The sequence below is a fragment of the Vulpes lagopus genome, chromosome 2, assembly GCF_018345385.1.
Source record: "Vulpes lagopus strain Blue_001 chromosome 2, ASM1834538v1, whole genome shotgun sequence".
NCBI lineage: Eukaryota > Metazoa > Chordata > Mammalia > Carnivora > Canidae > Vulpes > Vulpes lagopus.
In genome coordinates this window covers 81,819,209-81,842,150 of record NC_054825.1, presented here as the reverse complement: position 1 = coordinate 81,842,150, position 22,942 = coordinate 81,819,209, and the positions used below count along the sequence as shown (strand labels likewise).

The 22,942-nt window shown below is 35.9% G+C and overlaps 1 pseudogene; it reads right to left on the bottom strand.

Moving 5' to 3' along the window:
• Nucleotides 1–22,672, bottom strand: part of LOC121477680 — a 69,732-nt pseudogene extending 47,060 nt beyond the window's left edge.
• Between the last annotated feature and the right edge of the window lie 270 nt (nt 22,673–22,942).

Sequence of the window (22,942 nt, the reverse complement as noted above, 5' to 3'; positions counted from 1 at the left end):
ATGAAAATAATCAAATTGAATCGAAAATAATCAAATTGACTCAAAAAGAATCGATTCGAAAAGATTTGAATCGAATCGAATTGAAAAGAATCGAATAGAAAATAATCGAATCAAAGCAAAAGAATCTAATCGAATCAAAAAGAATGAAATTGAATCAAAACAAAAAGAATTGAATCGAATCGAAATGAAAATAATCAAAACGAATCGAAAATAATCGAATCGACTTGAAAAGAATCAAATCGAAAATAATTCAATCCAAAAGAATCGAATCGAAAAGAATTGAATCGAATCGAAAAGATATCGAATCGCATTGAATCAAAAATAATCGAATCGACTCGAAAAGAATCGAATCGAAAAAAATCTAATCAAATTGAATTGAAAGGAATCGAATCAAATTGAAAATAGTCAAATCAAATTGAATAGAAAAGAATCGAATCGAAAAGAATCGAACTGAATGGAAAGAAGTAGAATCAAATTGAGTCGAAAAGAATCGAATAGAAAAGAAATGATTCGAATTGAAAATAATATAATCAAACCTAAATGAATTGAATTGACTCGAAAATAAACGAATCGAAAATAATCAAATAGAATCGAAAAGAATTGAATTGTATCGAAAATAATCGGATCGAATCGAATTGAAAACAATCAAATTGAATCAAAAGAAGAGAACTGAATCAAATCGAAAATAATCGAATCAAATAGAAAATAATCGAGTCGCTTGAAAAGATTCGAATCGAATCGAAAATAATTGAATTGAAAATAATCAAATCAAAAATAATAGAATTGAATTGAAAATGATCAAATCGACTCGAAAATAATCGAATCCAAAAGAATTGAATTGAATCCAATCGAACCAATCAAATTGAAAAGAATCGAATCGAATCAAAAAGGATTGAATCGCATCGAATTCAAAATATTCAAATCGACTCGAAAATAATCGAATCGAAAGTAATCGAATTGAATCCATCGAATCCATCGAATCAAATTGAAAATACTCAAATTGAATTGAATCGAAAACAATCGAATTGAAAAGAATCGAATCGAATCGAAAATAGTCAAATCGAATTGAGTTGAAAAGAATCGAATCGAAAAGAAACGAATCGAAAAGAATCGAATTAAAAATAATCAAATCAAATCAAAAAGAATCGAATCAAATCGAATTGAAAATAATTGAATCGAATGAAAAAGAATCGATCGAATCAAAAATGATCAAATCGAATCGAAAAGAATTGAATCATATCAAAAATAATCGGATCGAATCGAAAGAATAGAATTGAATCAGATCGACAATAATCAAATCGAATAGAAAATAAACGAATCGCTGGAAATGGATCGAAACGAATCAAATAGAAAATAATCGAAATGAAAATAATCGAATCGAAAAGAATCAAATCGAATCGAAAAGAATCGAATCAAATCGCAAATAATCGATTCGAATTGAATCTAAATGAAAAGATACGATTCGAAAATAATCGAATCAAATCGATTAGAAAAAAATCGAATCAAACCGAAGATAATTAAATCGAATCTAATCGAATCGAAAAGAATCGAATTGAATCGAAATGAATCGAATCGAAAGAATCGAATACATTTGAATCGAAAACAATTGAATCGAATCGAATGGAAATGAAAAGAATCGAATAGAAATGAAAATAAGCAAATCGAATCAAAATAATTGATTCGACTTGAAAAGATTCGAATCGAAAAGAATTGAATCGAATCAAATCGAAAAAAATCGAATTGACTCGAAAATAAGGGAATCGAAAATAATCGAATCAAATCAAAAAGAATCGAATCGAAAATAGTCGAATCGAATTGAGTCAAAAAGAATTGAATAGAAAAGAATCAAATCGAATCGAAAATAATCGAATCAAATCAAAATGTATTGAATCAAATCGAAAAGAATAGAATCGAAAAGAATCGAATCGAATCGAAAAGAATCGAATCAAATCGAAAATAATTGATTCGAATAGAATCTAAATGAAAAGATTCGATTCGAAAATGATCGAATCGAATTGATTCGAAAAAGATCGAATTAAACAGAAGATAATTGAATCGAATCGAAAAGGATCGATTGGATACGAATCGAATATAATCGAATTGAATCAATAAGAATCGAATCGAAAAGAATAGAAACGAATCGAATTGTAAATAACTGAATGAATCAGAATAAGTATTGAATCGAATCAAAACGAAAAGAATCAAATCGAATCGAATCGAAACGAAAATAATCAAATTGAATCGAAAATAATCGGATTGCTCAAAAAGAATCGAATCGAAAATAATCGAATCGAATCGTATTGAAAGGAATTGAATCGAATCGAAAATAGTCAAATCATATTGAATCGAAAAGAGTTGAACGGAAAAGAATTGAATTGAATGGAAAATAATCAAATCGAATCAAATTGAAAATAATCGATTCGAATCGAATCTAAATGAAAGATTTGATTCAAAATGAAAAAAATTGAATCGAACCGAAGATACTTGAATCGAATTGAATCAAAAAGAAAGAATCGAACCGAATCGAAAATAATAGAATCAAATCGAAAATAATCGATTTGAATCAAATCTAAATGAAAAGAACCGAATCAAAAATTATCGAATTGAATCGATTCGAAAAAATCAAATCGAACCGAACATAATTGAATCAAATTGAATAAAAAAGAAAACAATTGAATCGAATTGAAAAGAATCGAATCAAATCGAAAAGAATCAAATGGATTCGAATCGAATATAATCGAATCGAATCGAAAAGAATCGAATCAAAAAGAATAGAAACGAATCGAATCATAAATATCCGAATCGAATCAAAATGAAAAGAATCGAATCGAATCAAAATGAAAAGAATCAAATCGAATCGAATCGAAATGAAAATAATCAAATTGAATAGAAAATAATTGAATCGGGGATCCCTGGGTGGCGCAGCGGTTTGGCGCCTGCCTTTGGCCCAGGGCGCGATCCTGGAGACCCGGGATCGAATCCCACGTCGGGCTCCCGGTGCATGGAGCCTGCTTCTCCCTCTGCCTGTGTCTCTGCCTCTCTCTCTATCTCTCTGTGATTATCATAAATAAATAAAAATTTAAAAAAAAAAGAAAGAAAATAATTGAATCGACTCGAAAAGAATCGAATCGAAAAGATTCAAATCGAATCGAATCAAAAAGAATCGAATCGAAAAGAATCGAATCAAAGGAAAAAGAATTGACTCAAAAGAATCGAATCGAAAAGAATCGAATTGAATCGAAAGGAATCAAATCAAAAATACTCGAATCGAATTGAAAATACACGAATTGAATGTAAAATACTCGAATCGAATCGAATCGAATTGAATTGAATATACTTGAATTGAATCAAATCGAAATGTTAATAATCATCGATTCAAATGGAATCGAATCGAAAATACTCGAATCGAATGGAATCGATTCGAAAATAATCGATTCGAATTGAAAATACTCGAATTGAATTGTAAATAATCGAATCGAATGGAATCTAAATGAAAATATTCGAATCGAATAGAATCGAATAGAAAATACTCGAATAGAATTGACAATACTCGAATCGTATCAAGATTAATCCAATCGAATCAAAAATGATCCAATTGATACAAAAATACTCGAATCGAAATGATAATAGTCGAATCAAATTGAAAATATTCAAATCGAATCGAAAATAATCAAATCGAATCAAATTGAATCGAAACGAAAATTTTCGAAAATACTCGAATCGAATCGAAAAAACTCTAATCGAATCGAAAATATTCAAATCTTATCGAAAATACATTCGTCGAATCGAAAGTACTCCAATCGAATCTAAAATAATGGAATCCAATCAAAAATAATCAAATCGAATCGAAAATACTCGAATTGAATAGAAAATAATCGAATCGAATCGAATTGAATCAAAATGAAAATTTTTGAAAATACTCGAATCGAATCGCAAAAACTCGAATCGAATCGAAACTATTCTAATCTTATCGAAAATATTTTCGTCGAATCGAAAGTACTCCAATCGAATCGAAAATAATCCAATCGAATCCAAAATACTCGAATCGAATTGAAAATACTCGAATCGAATCGAAAATAATTGAATTGAATCGAAAATACTCGAATCGATCGAAAATAATCGAATCGACTCCACTCGAATCGAAAATACTCGAATCGAATCATAAATAATCGAATCGAATGGAATCAAATCAAAAATACTAGAATCGAATTGAAAATACTCGATTCAAATTGAAAATATTTGAATCAAATCAAAAAAACACGAATCAAATCGAAAATACTTGAATCGAATAGAAAAAATACGAATCGAATCGAAAATACTTGAATCGAATCGAAAAAATACGAATCGAATCGAAAATACTCAAATCCAATCTAAAATAATCGATTCAAATCCAAAATACTTGGATCTAATTGAATCGAAAATATTCGAATCGAATCAAAATGAAGATACTCGAATCAAATCAAATCGAAAATACTCGATTCGAATCGACAATGTTCGAATCGAAATGCGAATAATCGAATTGAATCGATAATGCTCGAATCGAATCAAAAAAACTCAAATCGAATCGAAAATACTCGAATCGAGTAAAAAATACTCGAATCAAATCTAAAGTAATCGAATTGAGTCAAATCAAATTGAAAATAATCAAATCGAATCGAATTGAAAATTCTCAAATCAAATTGAATCGAAAATACTCGAATAGAACCAACAATACTCGAATCAAATCGAAAATATTCGAATCTTATTGAAAATACTTTCGTTGAATCGAACGTACTCCAATTGAATCGAAAATAATGGAATCAAATAGAAAATACTTGAATCGAATCGAAAATACTCGAAACGAATCGAATCGAATGAAAAATACTTGAATTGAATAAAAAATACTCGAATCGAATTGAAAATACTCGAATCGATTCGAAAATACTCCAATCAAATCAAATCGAATGAATTGAAATGAAAATATTTGAATCGAATAGAATCGAAACGAAAATACTCGAATAGAATTGAAAATACTCGAATTGTATCGAGATTCATCCAATCAAATCAAAAATGATCCAATCGATACAAAAATACTCAAATCGAATTGATAATAGTTGAATCAAATCGAAAATATTCGAATCGAATCAAATTGAAACAAAAATTTTCGAAAATACTCGAATCGAATCGAAAAAACTCGAATCGAATCAAAACTATTCTATTCTTATCGAAAATACTTTCGTCGAATCAAAAGTACTCCAATCGAAGGAAGATAATGGAATCCAATCAAAAATAATCAAATCGAATTGAAAATAATCAAATCAATCAAATTGAATTGAAACGAAAATTTTCGAAAATACTCGAATCGAATTGAAAAAACTCGAATCGAATCAAAACTATTCTAATCTTATCGAAAATACTTTCGTCGAATCAAAAGTACTCCAATCGAATCGAAAATAATCGAATGGAATCCAAAAGACTAGAATTGAATCGAAAATACTCGAATTGAATAAAAAATACTTGAATCGAATCGAAAATACTCGAATCGATCGAAAGTAATCGAATCGACTCGAATCGAATCGAAAATAACAAATCAAATCGATTCAAAAAAATCGAATCGAATCGAACTGAATCGAAAAAATCGAATTGAATCGAATCGAAAAAATCAAATCAAATCGATTCGAATCCAATCAAAAAAGTCGAATCAAATCGAACCGAATTGAAAAAATCGAATCAAATCGAATCGAATTGAAAAAATCGTATCGATTCCAATCAAACCGAATCAAAAAAATCGAATCGAATTGAATCGAAAAAATATAATTGAAAAAATCGAATCAAATCGAATCAAAAAAATTGAATCGAATCGAATCGAATCGAATCGAAAAAATCGAATCGAAACGAATCACATCGTTTTGCAAAAATCGAAGCGAATCTAAACGATTCGAAAAAATCAAATCAAATCGATTCGAATCGAATCGAATAAAAAAATCGAATCAAATCAAATTGAACCGAATCGAAAAAATCGAATTGAATCGAATCCAAAAAATCGAATCGAATCGAAACGAATGGAAGAAATCTAATCGAATCGAAAAAATCGAATCGAATCGAAAATATCGAATCAAATCGAATCAAAAAAATCAAATCGAATCTAATCGATTCGAAAAAATCGAATCGAATCGAAACGAATGGAAAAAATCAATCGAATTGAAAAAATCGAATAGAATCTTATCGAATCAGAAAAATCGAATCGAGTCAAATCCGAAAAATCGAATCAAATCGAATCGATTCAAAGAAATCGAATCAAGTCGAATCAAATCCAATCGAAAAAATCTAATCGAATCGAACTGAATCAAAAAAATCGAATTGAAATGAATCGAATCGAATCGAATCGAACCAAATCGAAAAAATCAAATCGAATCGAATTGACTTGAATGGAAATAATCGAATCGAATCAAATTGAATCGTTTCACAAAAATCGAATCGAATCGAATCGAATCGAAAAAATCTAATCGAATCGATCCGAATTGAAAAAATCAAATCGAATCCAACCCAAAAAATCGAATCGAATCGAACCGAATCGAAAAAGCGAATCAAATTGAATCGAATCGAAAAAATAGAATCGAATCGAATGGAACTGAATCGAAAAAATCTAATCGAATCGAATCGAACTGAATCGAAAAAATCGAAATAAATCGAATCCAAAAAATCGAATCGAATCGAATCGAAATCGAAAAAATCTAATAGATTCGAATCATTTCACAAAAATCGAATCAAATCCAATAGAACCGAATAGAAAAAATCGAATAGAATCAAATCGATCCGAATTGAAAAAATCACATCGATTCCAATCAAACCGAATCAAAAAAATCGAATCGAATCGAATCAAATCTAAAATGAAAAAACGAATCGAAAAAATCGAATCAAAACGAATCAAATCGTTTCGCAAAAATCGAATTGAATCAAAACGATTCGAAAAAATCCAATCGAATCGATTCGAATCAAATCGAATCGAATCAAATCGATTGAAAAAATCGGATCGATTCGAATCATTTCACAAAAATCGAATCGAATTGAATCGAATAGAAAAAATCAAATCGGATCGAATCAAACCGAATCGAAAAAATTGAATCAAATCAAATGAATCCGAATCGAAAAAATCGAATCGAATCGAACCAAATCGAAAGAATCTAATCAAATCGAAAGGAATCGAATCCAAAAAATTGAATAGAATCGAAACGAAAGGAAAAAATCCAATCGAATCGAAAAAATGGATTCGAATCGAATAGAAAATAATGAATCAAATCAAATAAAAAAATCGAATCGAATCGAACCAAATCCAAAAAATCGAATCGAATCGAATCGAATAGAAAAAATCAAATCGAATCGAATCGAATAGAAAAAGTTGAATCGAACCGAACCGAATCAAAAAAATTGAAACGAACCGAACCAAATCGAAAGAATCTAATCGAATCGAAAGGAATCGAATCCAAAAAACCGAATCGAATCGAATCGAAAGATTCAAATCGAATCGAATCGAACCGAATTGAAAAAATCGAATTAAATCGAATCCAAAAAAATCGAATCGAATCGAATCGAATAAAAAAAATTGAATCCATTCCCATCAAACCGAATCCAAAAAATCGAATCGAATCGAATCGAATCGAAAAAATCGAATTGAAAATATCGAATTGAATCGAATCAAATCGAAAAAATCGAATCGAGTCAAATCGAAAAAATTGAATCAAATCAATTCGAAAATATCGAATCAAAACGAATCAAATCGTTTCGCAAAAATCAAAGCAAATCGAAACGATTCGAAAAAATCGAATCAAATCGATTCGAATCGAATTGAATCAAAAAAGTCAAATCCAATCGAATCGAATCGAATCAAAAAAATCGAATCGAATCGAATGTAATTGAATCCAACAAACCGAATCGAATCGAAACAAATGGAAAAAATCTAATCGAATTGAAAAAATCGATTCGAATCGAATCGAAAAAATTGAATCAAATCAATTCGAAAAAATCGAATCGAATGTTATCAAGTCGATTCGAAAAAATTGAATCAAATCGAATTGAATCGAAAAAATCGTATCGAAATGAATCAAATCGTTTCCAAAAATCGAAGCAAATTGAAACGATTCAAAAAAATCGAATCGAATCAATTCAAATCAAATCGAATCAAAAAAATCTAATCGAATCGAATCAAACCGAATCGAAAAAATCGAATCGAATCAAATCGTATCGAATCAAAAAAATCGAATCTAATCTAATGGAATCGAATCTAAAAAATCAAATCGAATCGAAACTAATGCAAAAAATCTACTCTAATCAAAATAATCTATTTGAATCGAATCAAAAATAACGAATCAAATCGAATCGAAAAAATTGAATCAAATCGATCGCATCCAATCGAAATAGTCAAATCGAATCGAACCGAATCGAAAAAATCGAATCAACTTGAATCCAAAACATGAAATCGAATCGAATGAAAAAATCGCATCAAATCGAATCGAATCGAATCGAACCGAATCGAAAAAATCAAATCTAATCTAATCTAATCAAATCGAATCGAAAAAATCGAATCGAATCGAACCGAATCGAAAAAATCGAATCGAATCGAAATCAAACAAATCGAAAAAATCGAATCGAATCGAATCGAAAAAATCGAATCGAATCAAACCGAATCAAAAAAATCGAATTGAATCGAATTGAAAAAATCAAATCGAATCGAATAAAAAAAATCAAATCGAATCGAATTGAACCAAACCAAAAAAATTGAATAGTATCCAATCCAAAAAATCGAATCGAATTGAACCGAATTGAAAAAGCGAATCAAATCAAATCGAATCGTATCAAAAAGATAGAATCAAATTGAACCGAATTGAAAATATCGAATAGAATCGAATTGAAATGAATCGAAAAAATCGAATTGAATCGAATCCAAAAAATCGAATCGAAACGAAGGGAAAAAATCTAATCGAATCGAAAAAATCGAATCAAATAGAAAATATCGAATCAAACCGAATCGAAAAAATCGAATCGAATCGAATCGAATAGAAAAAATCGAATTGAATTGAATCCAACAAATCGAATCAAATTGATAGGATCAAAAACTCGAATTGAAATGAATCGAAGCAAAAAAATTGAATCGAATCGAAACGAATCAAATTGAATCTAATCGAAAAAATCAAATCGAATTGAATCCAAAAATTCAAATCAAATAGAATCGGATCGCATCGAATTGAATCAAATCGAATCGTTTCACAAAAATCGAATCGAATCTAATCGAATTGAAAAAATCGAATCGAATCGAACCAAATCGAAAAAATCGAATCGAATCGAATTGAAGCGAATCGAATCAAATCGAATAGAAAAACTTGAGTCAAATCGAATCAAATCGAAAGGAAAAAATCGGATCGAATCAAATGATTCGAATCGAAAAAATCAATCGGATCACATCAAATCGAAAAAATCGAATCGAATAGAATCGAATTGAAAAAATCGGATCGAATTGAATCGATTCGAATCGAAAAAAATAGAATCGAATCGAAACGAATTGATTCCAACCAATTGAATCGAATCGAACCGAATTGAAAAATCGATTCGAATCGAATCGAAATATCGAATCTAATAGTTTAAAAAAATCGAATCAAATCGAATCGATTAGAAACATAAAAATCGAATCGAATAGAAAAAGTTGAATCGAATCGAATCGAATCGACAAAATCGAATCAAATCAAATCGATTGGAATCGAAAAAATCTAATCGAATCAAATCGAATCGAATCGAATCGAATCAAAAAAATCGAATCGAATCAAACCGAATCGAAAAAATTGAATCGAATCAAAAAAATCTAATGGCATCAAACAAATTGGAATCGAAAAAATCGAATCGAATCAAATCGAATCTAATCGAATAAAAAAAATCGAATCGAATCGAATCGAATCAAACCGAATCGAAAAAATCAAGTAGAATCGAATCCAAACGAATCAAAACACTAGAATCAAAACAAATCAAACTAAATCAAAAAATTGAATTGAATTGAATTGAAAAAATCGAATCGAATTGAATCAAATCGAAAAAATCGATCGAATCGAATCGAAATGAAGCAAATCAAATCAAATCGAATCGAAAAACTCGAGTCAAATCGAATCGAATCAAAACGAAAAAATCGGATCGAATCAAATGATTCGAATCGTAAAAATCAATCGAATCGCATCGAATCAAATTGAAAAAATCGAATCGAATAGAATAGAATTGAATTGAAAAAATCGAATCGAATCGAATTGAATCTAAAAAATCGAATGGCATCGAATCTATTCGAATCAAAAAATTCGAATCGAATAGAATAGAATCGAATCGAAAAAATCGAAACTAATCAAATCGAACCAAATCAAAAAACTCGAATTGAATGGAATCGAATTGAAACATTCAGATCAAATCGAATTGATTCAAACGAAAAAAATAGAATTGAATCAAAACAAATCGATCCGAAAAAATCGAATCATATCGAGTTGAAGCAAAACGAAAAAATCGAATTGAATCCAAACGAATTGAAAAAATTGAATTGAATTGAATCGAATTGAATCGAAAAATTGAATCGAATCATTTCAAAAAAATCGAATCGAATTGATTTGAAACCAAAAAATCGAATTGAATCGAATCAAAAAAGTCAAATCGCATCGAATTGAACCAAATCGAAAAATTTGAATAGAATCGAATCCAACCGAATCGAAAAAATCAAATAGAATTGAATCCAACTGAATCGAAACACTCGAATCGAAACAAATCAAACTGAATCAAAAAATCGAATTGAATCGAATCGAAAAAATCGAATTGAATCGAATTGAATCGAAAAAATTGATTCGAATTGAATTGAAAAAATCGAATCGAATCGAAAAAATCGAATCGAATCAAATTGAATCCAATCGAAAAAATCGAATCGAATCAAATCGAATCGAATCGAAAAAATCGAATCGAATCCAATCGAAAAAATCGAATCGAATCGAATCGAATGAAAAAATCTAATTGAATCAAATTGAATCAAAAAAATCGAATCGAATCAAATCGAATCAAATCAAAAAAATCGAATAGAATCAAATCAAATCGAAAAAAACAATCAAATGGAATTGAATCGAATAAATCTAATCGAATCGATTTGAATCGAAAAAATTGAATCAAATCGAATCGAATCGAATAGAATCGAATCGAAAAAATCGAATTGAATCGAACTGAATAAAAAAACTCGAATCGAATGGAATCGAATTGAAAAACTCGAATCGAATCGAATGGAATCGAATTGAAAAAAATAGAATCGAATCGAAACAAATCGATTCGAAAAAATCGAATCAAATAGAATAGAATCGAAAAAATCGAATCGAATCGTTTCAAAAAAATTGCATCGAATCGAATCGATTCGAAAAAAACGAATGGCATCGAATCGATTAGAATGGAAAAAATCCAATCGAATTGAATCAAAAAAATCAAATTGAATCGAACCGAATCAAAAAACTCGAATCGAATGGAATCGAATTAAAAAAATCGGATCGAATCGCATCCTTTTGAATAAAAAAAATAGAATCAAATCGAAATGAATCGATTCTAAAAATTCGAATGGAATCAGATCGAATCGAAAAAACCGATTCGAATCGAACCAAATTGAAAAAATCGAATCGAATCAAATCAAAACAAAAAATTGAATCGAATCGAATCGAAAAAATCGAATGGCATCGAATAAATTGGAATTGAAAAAATCGAATCAAATCAAATCAAAATATCGAATTAAATCCAAACGAATCGAAAAAATCAAACGAATCGATTGGATAGAAAAAATCAAATCGAATCAAATCGAATCGAATCGAAAATATCGAATCGAATCCAATTGAAAAAAAGGAATTGAATCGAATTTAATCGAAAAAATTGAATTGAATCTAATCGAAAAAATCAAATCGAATCAAATTGAATCAAAAAAATCGAATCGAATAGAATCAAATAAAAAAATCAAATAGAATCAAATCAAATCGAATCGAAAAAAACCAATCGAATCAATTGAATCGAAAAAATCGAATCGAATCGAATCGATTCAAATCGAAAAAATCGAATCAAATCAAATCGAAAAAACCGAATCGAATTGAATCGAATCAAAAATTCAAATCGAAAAAAAAATTCAAATCGAATTGAATCGAATCGAAAAAATCGAATTGTGTCGAATCGATTTGAATCGAAAACATCGAATTGAATGGAATAGGATCGAAAAAATTGAATCGAATCCAAACGAATCGAAAAAATCGAAACGAATCAATCAAATAGAAAAAATCAAATCGAATCAAATCGAATCAAAACAATCGAATCGAATCGAATCGAATCGAAAAAGTCGAATGGAATCGAATCGAAAAAATCTAATTGAATTGAATTGAATTGAAAAAATTGAATCGAATCAAATCGAAAAAATTGAATCGAATCAAATTGAATCAAAAAAATCGAATCGAATCAAATCGAATCAAATAAAAAAATTGAATAGAATCAAATCGAATCGAATCAAAAACACCAATCGAATCGAATTGAATCGAATCAAATCGATTCAAATCGAAAAAACAAAATCAAATTGAATCAAATCGAATCGAAAATAATCGAATCGAATCAAACTGAATCGAAAAAATCAAATCGAATAGAATTGGATCGAAAAAATGGAATCAAAAAATCGAATTGAATCGAATCGAAACAAAAAAATCGAATAGAATCAAAAAAGTCGAATCCAATCGAATAGAATTGAAAAAATAGAATCCAAATCGGATCGAATCGAATCAAAAAATCGGATCAAATCTAATCGATTCGAATCAAAAAAATCAAATGGAATCGAATTGAATCAAAAAAATCGAATCGAATCCAAACGAAATGAAAAAATCGAAACAAATCGATTGAAAAGAAGAAATCAAATCGAATCAAAAAGAAACAATCGAATCGAATCGAAAAATCATATCGAATCCAATCGAAAAAATCAAATCGAATCGAATTGAATTGAAAAGATTGAATCGAATCGAATCGAAAAAATCAAATCGAATCAAATTGATTCAAAAAATTTCGAATCAAATCGAATCGAATCAAATCAAAAAAATTGAATAGAATCAAATCAGTCGAATCGAAAAAACCAATCAAATTGAATTGAATCAAAATAATCGAATCGAAAAAATCGAATCGGATTGATTCGAATTGAAAAATTTGAATTGAATCAAAATGAAAAAGTCGGATCGAATTGAATGATTCGAATTGAAGCAATCAAATCGAATCACATCAAATCAAATCAAAAAAATCGAATTGAATCGAATAGAATCGAATTGAAAAAATCGAATCAAATCGAATTGAATCAAAAAAATCGATTGGCATCGAATCTATTGGATTCAAAAAAATAGAATCGAATAGAATCGAATCGAATCGAAAAAATCGAATCGAATCAAATCGAACCAAATCAAAAATTCGAATCGAATGGAATCGAATTGAAAAAATCGGATCAAATCGAATTGATTCGAACGAAAAAATCTAATCGAATCGAAACGAATTGATTCGAAAAAATCGAATTGAATCGAATTGAAGCAAAAAAATTGAATCGAATCTACTCGAATCAAAATACGAATCGGATCAAAAAATCAAATTGAATCAAATCAAAAATATTGAAACGAATCCAATCGAAAATAATTGAATCAAATCAAAGCGAATTGAAAATAATTGAATTGAAACGAATCAAATCGAAAATAATCTAATCGAATCGAATCAAATTGAAAATAATGGAATCGAAGTGAAACGAATTGGAAATAATCGAAACGAATCGAATCATAAATAAGCAAATGGATTCTAATCAAATTGAATCGAAAAAATCGAATCGAATCAAATTTAAAATAATCAAATTGAATCGAATTGAATGGAAAAAATCGTATCGAATCGAAAAAAATCCTAAACCATACCCTTACGAAAACCCGTACCCTAATCCTAACCCTAACACTAACTCGTAACTTAACCCGTCCACTACCCCTAACACGTACCCTACTTCGTACTCTAAACCTAACACTAACTTGTACCTTAACCCATACCCTAAACCGTAACCCAAACCTAACCCTAACCCGTACATTAACCCCTACCCTAACACGTACCCTGAACCTAATCCTAACCCGTACCTTAACCCGTACCCTTACCCGTACCCTAACAAGTACCCTAACCCTAACCCTAACCCTAACACCTAAACCTAACCGTAACCCAAACCCTAACCCGTACCCGTAGCTAAACCATACTTTAAACCTAACCCTAACCCCTAAACCTAACCCTAAACCATACGCTAACCCTAACACTAACTCGTTACCTAACCCATATCCTAACCCTAATGCGTACCCTAACCCATACCCTAACCTAACCCTAAACCATCCCTTAACCCGTACCCTAACCCATACCATAACCCTAAACCTAACTCGTACACTAGCCCGTATCCTAACCCGTACCCTCACACTAATCCTAACCCGTATCCTAACCCATACCCTTACACGTACCCTAACCCGTACCCAAACCGTAACGCTAACCCTAAACTCTAAACCTAACCCTAAACCTAACCCGTAACCTAACATGTACCCGTACCCTAACCAGTACCCTAACCCACACCCTAACACTAAACCATACCCTAAACCTAACCCTAACTCATAACCTAACCCATACACTAACACTAACGTGTACCCTAACCTGGACCCTAAACCTAACCCTACCTCGGACCTTAGCCCGTACCCTTACCCCTACCCCAAGCCTTACCCTAACAGTAATGCTCACCTGTACCCTAACCCATAACCTTCCCCATACCATAACCCGTTCCATAAACCTAACCCATACGCAATCCCTCACACTATCCAGAACTCTAATACTAAACCCTAACCCCTAACACATACCCGTATGCTAACCCTGACCTGTGACCTAAACAGGACCCGAAACCTAACCCTAACCCTAACTCATACCCGAACCCTAACCCTAAACCTAACACTAACCCTAACCCTAACCGTCCCCTAACCCATACCGTAACCCATGTACCCTTAGCCATACACTTGCCCTAAACTGTACCCTAACCCTAACCCATACCCTACCCCTAACCCAAACCCTAACCCTTCCCCTAACCCGAAACATAAACCTAACCCAAACCCGTACCCTAACCCTAACCCAAACCCTAACCCTAACCAGTACCCTTACCCTAACCCTAACACTAACATAACCCATACCCTAAGCCGTAACCTTACCCTAATGCTTACCCTAACCCTAACCCGTACCCTAACCCTAACCCTAACCCTAACCCTAACCCGTTCCCTGAACCTAACCCTAACCCTAACCAGGACCCGTAACCTAACCCTAACCCTAACCCTAACCCTATCCGTACACTAACACTAATTGTAACCCTAACCCTAAACCTAACACTAACTCTAACCCTAACCATAACCCATATCTAGTCCTGAACCTAAACCTAACCCTAACCTAACCTTAAACCTAACCCTAAACCTAACCCGTACCCTAACCCTAACCCTAACACTAACCAAAACCAGTACCCAAACCCTAACCCATAACCTAACCCTAACACTAACACTAACCCTAACCCTAACCCTAACCCGTACTGTAACCCTAACACTAAACCTGATACTAAATCTATCCCTAACCATAACCCGTATCTAGCCATGAACCTAAGCCTAAACCTAACCCTAACAAGTACCCTAACCCTAACCCTAAAACTAACCCTAAACCTAACCCTAACACTAACCCGTAACCTAACCCTAACCCTAACACTAACCAGTACCCCAAACCTAACCCTGACACTAACACTATCCCAACCCTAACCCTAACCGATACCCTAACCCTAAAACTAATCTTAAAACTAACCCTCACCAGTACCCTAACCCTAACCCGTATCCTAACCCGAAACTAACCCTAACCCTAACCCTACCCTGTAACCTAACCGTAACCATAAACGTAACACTAACACTACGCTAACCATAAACCGTACCTTAGCCCTGACCCTAAGCCTAACCCTAACCCTAACCAGTACCCTGACCCTAAGCCTAACCCTAACCCTAAAGCTAACCCTTCCCCAAACCCTAAACCATACCCTAACCCTAACCCTAACCAAAAGCCGTACCCTAACCTAACACTAAATCTAACACTAACCCTAAATATTACCCCAACCCTAACCCTAACAATAACACTAAACAAAACCGTAAACCTAACACTAACCCTAACCCTAACCCTAACTGTACCATAACGCTAAACCTAATCCTAACCGTATAGTAACCTTAACACTAACCCTAACCATAAAACTAACCCTAACCCTAACCCATACACTAACCCTAACCTTAACCCTAACACTAACCAAAACCAGTACCCTCACCCTAACCCGTATCCTAACCCTAACACTAACCCTAAACTTAACGCTAACCCATACCGAAACCCTAACACTAATCCTAATACTAAATGTATCCCTAACCATAATCCATATCTAGCCGTGAACCTAAGCCTAACCCTAACCAAACAAGTACCCTAACCCTAACCCTAAACCTAACCCTAAACCTAACAATAACCTGTAACCTAACCTTAACCCTAACACTAACCAGTACCCCAAACCTAACCCTAACACTAACTATCCCAAACCCTAACCCTAACCAGTACCCTAAACCTAAACCTAACCCTAAAACTAACCCTCGCCAGTACCCTAACCATAACCCGTATCCTAAACCGCACACTAAACCTAACCCTAACCAGCACCCTGACCCTGAACCTAACCCTTACCCAAACCCTAAACCGTACCCTAACCCTAACCCTAACCAAAAGCCGTACCCTAACACTAACACTAAATCTAACACTAACCCTAAATATTACCCCAACCCTAACCCTAACCCTAAGAATAACCCTAAACCTAACCGTTTACCTAACACTAACCATAACCTTAACCATAACCGTACCGTAACCCTAACCCTAACCCTAACCCTAACTGTATAGTAACCTTAACCCTAACCCTGACCCTAAAACTAACACTAACCCTACCATAACCTGTACCCTAACCCTACATCTAACCCTAACCATAACCCTATCACTAACTCTAACCCTAACCCTAACTAGTACCCTAAACCTAACCCTAAGCCTAACCCTAACACTAACCCTAAATCTAACCCTAATCGTAACCCTAAACTTAACCCTAACCTGACCCTAAACGTAACCCTAACCTTAACCATAACATTTACCGGTACCCTAACCCTAACGCTACCCCTAACACAAACCCTAACCCTAAAACTAACTCTAACCCGTACCCTAACCCTAAACCATATCCATATCCTAACACTAACACTAACCCGAACCCAAACCCGGACCCGAATGCTAACTCTAACCCTATTCTTTACCCTAGCCAGTACCCTACACTAAACCTAAGCCTAACACTATCCGTAACCCTAACCCTAACACGTATCCAAAACCTAACCCTACCCCTAACCTTAACCGTAACCTGTACTCTAACCCTAACCTTAAACTTAACTCTAACACTAACCCTAACCCTACACCTAACCCTTAACCTAAACCTAACACTTACCCAGCCCTAACCCTAACCGATACCCTAACCCTAACCCTAAACCTTACCCAAACCCTAAACTTAAAACTAACCCTATCCTGTACCTTAATCCTTAACCTAACCCTAACCCTAACCATAACTTGTACCCTAACCCTAACCTTAACACTAACCCTAAGCCTACCCTAACCGTAGTGTAACCCTAACCCGTACCGTAACCCTAACCCTAAACCTAAATCTAACCCTAACCAGTACCCTAACCAAACCTAACCATAATCTAACCCTAATACTAACCCTACCCCTTACGATAACCCATAGAATAACCCTAACCCTAAAACGTACCTTAAGCCTAACCCTAACCATAAACCTAACCCTAACCCATACCCTAACACTACATCTAACGCTAACCCTAACGTGTACCCTAAACCTAACCCTAACCCTAAAACTAATCCAACCCTAAGCCTAACCCTAACCCTAAACCTAACCCTAACCTGTACCCTAACCCTAACCCGTACCATAACCCTAACACTAACCCTAACCCTGACCCAAACCTGTACCCTAACACTCACCCTAACCCTATCCCTAACTCTAACCAGTACCCTAGCCCTAACCCTAAGCCTAACACTAACCCTCACCCTAACAATAACCCGTATCCTAACCCTAACCCTAAACATAAACCTAACCCTAACCCTTACCCTAACACTAAACCTAAACTTAACCCTAACTCTAAACTTAACCCTGCACCTAACCCTTAACCTAACTCTAACACTATCCCTAACCATAACCCTAACCAGTAACCTAACCCTATACCTAACCCTCAACCTAATCCTAACCAATACCCTAACCCTAACCCGTATCCTAACACTAACACTAACCCTAACCCTGACCCTAACCCATACCGTAAACCTAACACTAAATCTAATACTAACTCTATCCCTAACCATAACCCGTATCTAGCCCTGAACCTAAGCCTAAACCTAACCCTAGCAAGTACCCTAACCCTAACCCTAAACCTCACCCTAACCTAACCCTAACCCTAAACCTAGCCCTAACCCTAAACCTAGCCCTCACCATAACCCTAAACAAAACCCATATCCTAACCCTAACCCTAACCCTAACCCAAACACTAAGCAGTACCCCAACCCGAACTCTAAATGTAACCCTAACACTAACCCTAACCCTAACACTAACCCTCACCCTAACCCTAACCCTAACGCTAACCCTAAACCTAACCCTACCCGTACCCTAAACCTAACCCTAAGCCAAACACTAACACTAAACCTATCACTAACCCTAACCCTAACCCGTACCATAAGCCTAACCCTTACCTTAACACTAACACTACAACTTACCGTAACCCGTACTCTAACCCTAAACCTAACCCTAACCCTAACGCTAACCAGTACCTTAACACTAACCTTAACCCTAACCCTAACATTAATCCTAACCCTAGCCCTAACCCTAACCGGTACCCTAAACTTACCCCCTAACCATAACCCTAACACTAACCCTAACGTTAACCTTAACCATATAGGAACCCTAACCTAACCCTAACAATCACCCTAACCCTAACCATAACCCGTACCGTAACCCTAAAACTAACCCTAACCCTAACCCTAACCAGTACCCTAACACTAACCCTAACCCTAATGCTAACACTAATCCTAACCCTAGTCCTAACACTAACCAGTACTCTAACTTAACCCTAACCCTAACCCTAACCCTAACCCTAACCCTAACCAGTACCCCAACCCTAACCCTAACCCTAAGCAGTACCCTAACCCTAAAACTAACCCTAAACCTAACACCAACCCTAACCATAACACAAAACCATACCCTCACCCTAAACAGTACCCTAACCCTAACTCTAATCCTAACACCCTAACCCGAACCCTCACCCTAACCCTAAACCTAACCCTAACCTGTACCCTAACCCTAACCCTAAACTTAAACCTAACACTAATCCTAACGCTACACTTAACCCTTACATTAACCCTTACACTAATCCTAAACCTAATCCTAACTGGCATCCTAACCCTAAACCTAACCCTGAACCTAACCCTAAACAGGACCCTAACCCTGTCCCGTATCCTAACCCTAACCCTAACCCATAATGTAACCCTATGCCAAACCCAAACACTAACCCTAACCCTAACCATAACCCTAAACCTAACCCTAACCCTAACCCTAACCCGTACCCTAACCCGTACCCTAAACCTAACACTAACCCTAACCCTAACACTAACCCTAATGCTAACTCTAACTGGTACCATAAACCTAACACTAACCCTAACCCTAACCCTAACCCTAACCCGTATCGTAAACCTAGCCCTAAACTTAACCCTAACACTATCCCTAACCCTACACCTAACCCTTACCCTAACCCTAACACTAACCCAGCCCTAACCCTAACCGGTACCTAACCCTAAACCAAACCCTAAAACTAATCCTAACCCTAACCCTTAACCTAACCCTATCACGTACCCTAAAACTAAACCTAACCCTAACCCATACTCTACCCTAACCCTAACCAAAACCCGTACCCTAACCCTAACACTAACCCTAACACTAATCATAAACATTACTCCAAACCTAACACTAACCCTAACCGTAACAATAACCCTCACCCTAACCCTAACCGTAACACTAACCCTAACCCTAACCCTAACCATATCGTAACCCTACCATAACCCTACCGCTAACAATAACCCTAACGCTAACCATAACCCGTAACCTAACCCTAAACCTGAACCTTACCCTAAACCTAATCAGGACCCTAACACTAACCCTGACCCTAAACCTAACACTAACCCTAAACCTAGCCCTAACCCTAACCCCTAACCCTAACCCTAACCCTAACCCTAACCTTAACCCTAATCAGTACCCTAACCCTAACCCTATCCCTAACCCTAACCCGTACCCTAACCCTAACCCTAACCCGTAGCCTAACCCTAACCCCCTAATCCTAACCCTAACCCGTACCCTAACCCGTACCCTAACCCATACCCTAACCCTAACCCTCTAACCCTAACCCAAGCCCGTACCCTAACACGTAACCTAACCCTCTAACCCTAACCCTAACCTTAACCCGTACCCTAACCCTAACCCTAACCCGTACCCTAACCCGTACCCTAACCCTTACCCGTACCCTAACCCTAACCCTAACCCGTACCCAAACCCGTACCCTAACCCGTACCCTAACCCGTACCCTCTAACCCTAACCCTGACCCATACCCTAACCCTAACCCTAACCCTAAAACCCTAACTCTAACCCATACCCTAACCCGTACCCTAACCCGTACCCTAACCCGTACCCTAACCCTAACCCGTACCCTAACCCTAACCCTAACCCGTACCCTAAACCTAACCCTAACCCGTACCCTAACCCTAACCCTAACCCGTACCCTAACCCTAACCCTAACCCTAACCCGTACCCTAACCCTAACCCTAACCCTAACACATACCCTAACCCTAACCCTAACCCGTACCCTAACCCTAACCCTAACCCTAACCCGTACCCTAACCCTAACCCTAACCCTCTAACCCTAACCATAACCCTAACCCTAACCCTAACCCCTAACCCTAACCCTAACCCCTAACCCTAACCCTAACCCCTAACCCTAACCCCAACCCTAACCCTAACCCTAACCCCTAACCCTAACCCTAACCCTAACCCCTAACCCTAACCTCTAACCCTAACCCTAACCCTAACCCCTAACCCTAACCCTAACCCTAACCCTAAGCCGAACCCCAACCCTAACCCTAACCCTAACCCAAACCCCTATCAAACCCCAACCCCAACAGCAACACTAACCCTAAACTGAACGAGAACACTAACCCTAAACCTAAACCAAACCCTAACCCTAACCTGAACCCGACCCTAACCCGAACCCTAAACCTAACACGAACCCGAACCCCAACCCCAACCCGAACACTAAACCAAACCCTAACCCGAAACCTAACCCAAACCCGAACCTGAACCTAACCCTAAACAGAACCCTAACCCTGACCCCACTCGTAACCCTAAACGAAAACCAATCCCTAACCCTAACCCTATCCAGAACCCCAAACCCAAACCTATCCTATCCCCAACCCCAAACCCAAACCTAACCCTAAGCCTAACCCCAACACCAAATCTAACACTAACCCTTACCCTAACCCTAACCCTAACCCTAACTCCAACACCAACCGCAACCCCGACCCTAACATGAACCCTAAACCTGACCCTAAACCTAACCTTAACCCTATTCCGAAACCTAACCCCAACACCAACCCTAACCCGAACGTGAACCTGAAACCCAACCAGAAGCCTAACCCCAACACTAACCCGAACCCTAACCCTTCCCTGAGACCTAAAACGAAACCTAACCCAAACCCTAACACGAAACCTAACACGAACCTTAAACCGCACCCTAACCCTAACCATATCCCGAACCCGAACCTTAAGCTGAACCCTAACCCAAAGCGTAACAGTAACACTAATCCTAACCCTAACCATAACCCGAAAACTAACCCTAAACCTACCCTTAACCCTAACCCTAACCCGAATCCTAACCCTAAACCTAACCAGAACCCGAACCCTAACCCTAACCCGAACCCTAACCCTAAACCTAAACCTAACCTTAACTGAGCCCCAACACGAACCCTAATCCTAACCCTAACACGACCCGAACCCTAACCCTAACCAGAATCCTAACCATAACCCTAATCCGAAACCTAACCCTAAACCTAACCCGAACCCGAACCCTAACCGTAACCCTAACCCTAACCCTAACCCTAATCCGAACATTAACCCGAACCTAACCCTAACCCTATCCCTAACACTAACCCTAAAGGAACCCTAACTCCAACCCCATACCCAACCCCCACCCTAACCTGAACCCTAACCCTAAACCTAACCTTAACCCTATTCCGAAACCTAACCCTAACCCGTAGAAGGAAATCCTGCGGAATCAGACCATACAGGCAGTCAGGATGTGGGACACACAGGCCATAAGCTCACCTCTCAGACGCGCATATCCCTGGCAGGCAGATGTTTGCTTCCCACTGAAACATGGGAGTTACAACCTGGCGACACTCTAACTGAAGAAGACCATTAGAAATCGCTGTATCCAACTCGATACACATGAGGACAGGCCTGTCGCTTCCACATGCTTTTCACACCAACCTCTTCCAGTACCTAACATAAGGATGTTAGGACCTACGTCTCCAGGCAGTCAGGATGCAGGAGGGTCCTCCCCTCAGCTCAGCTCTCACAAGGAAGCAGATTGGAAGCCAGCGTTCAAGTAGCTGCGTTCTTAGGGCCGCGAGAAGGTAGCAGTACTCTATGTTAGGAGGCTGCAGGAACACCGCTCTACTGCACCTGGAGACAAACTCCAGGACTGCCTTATTCCACTT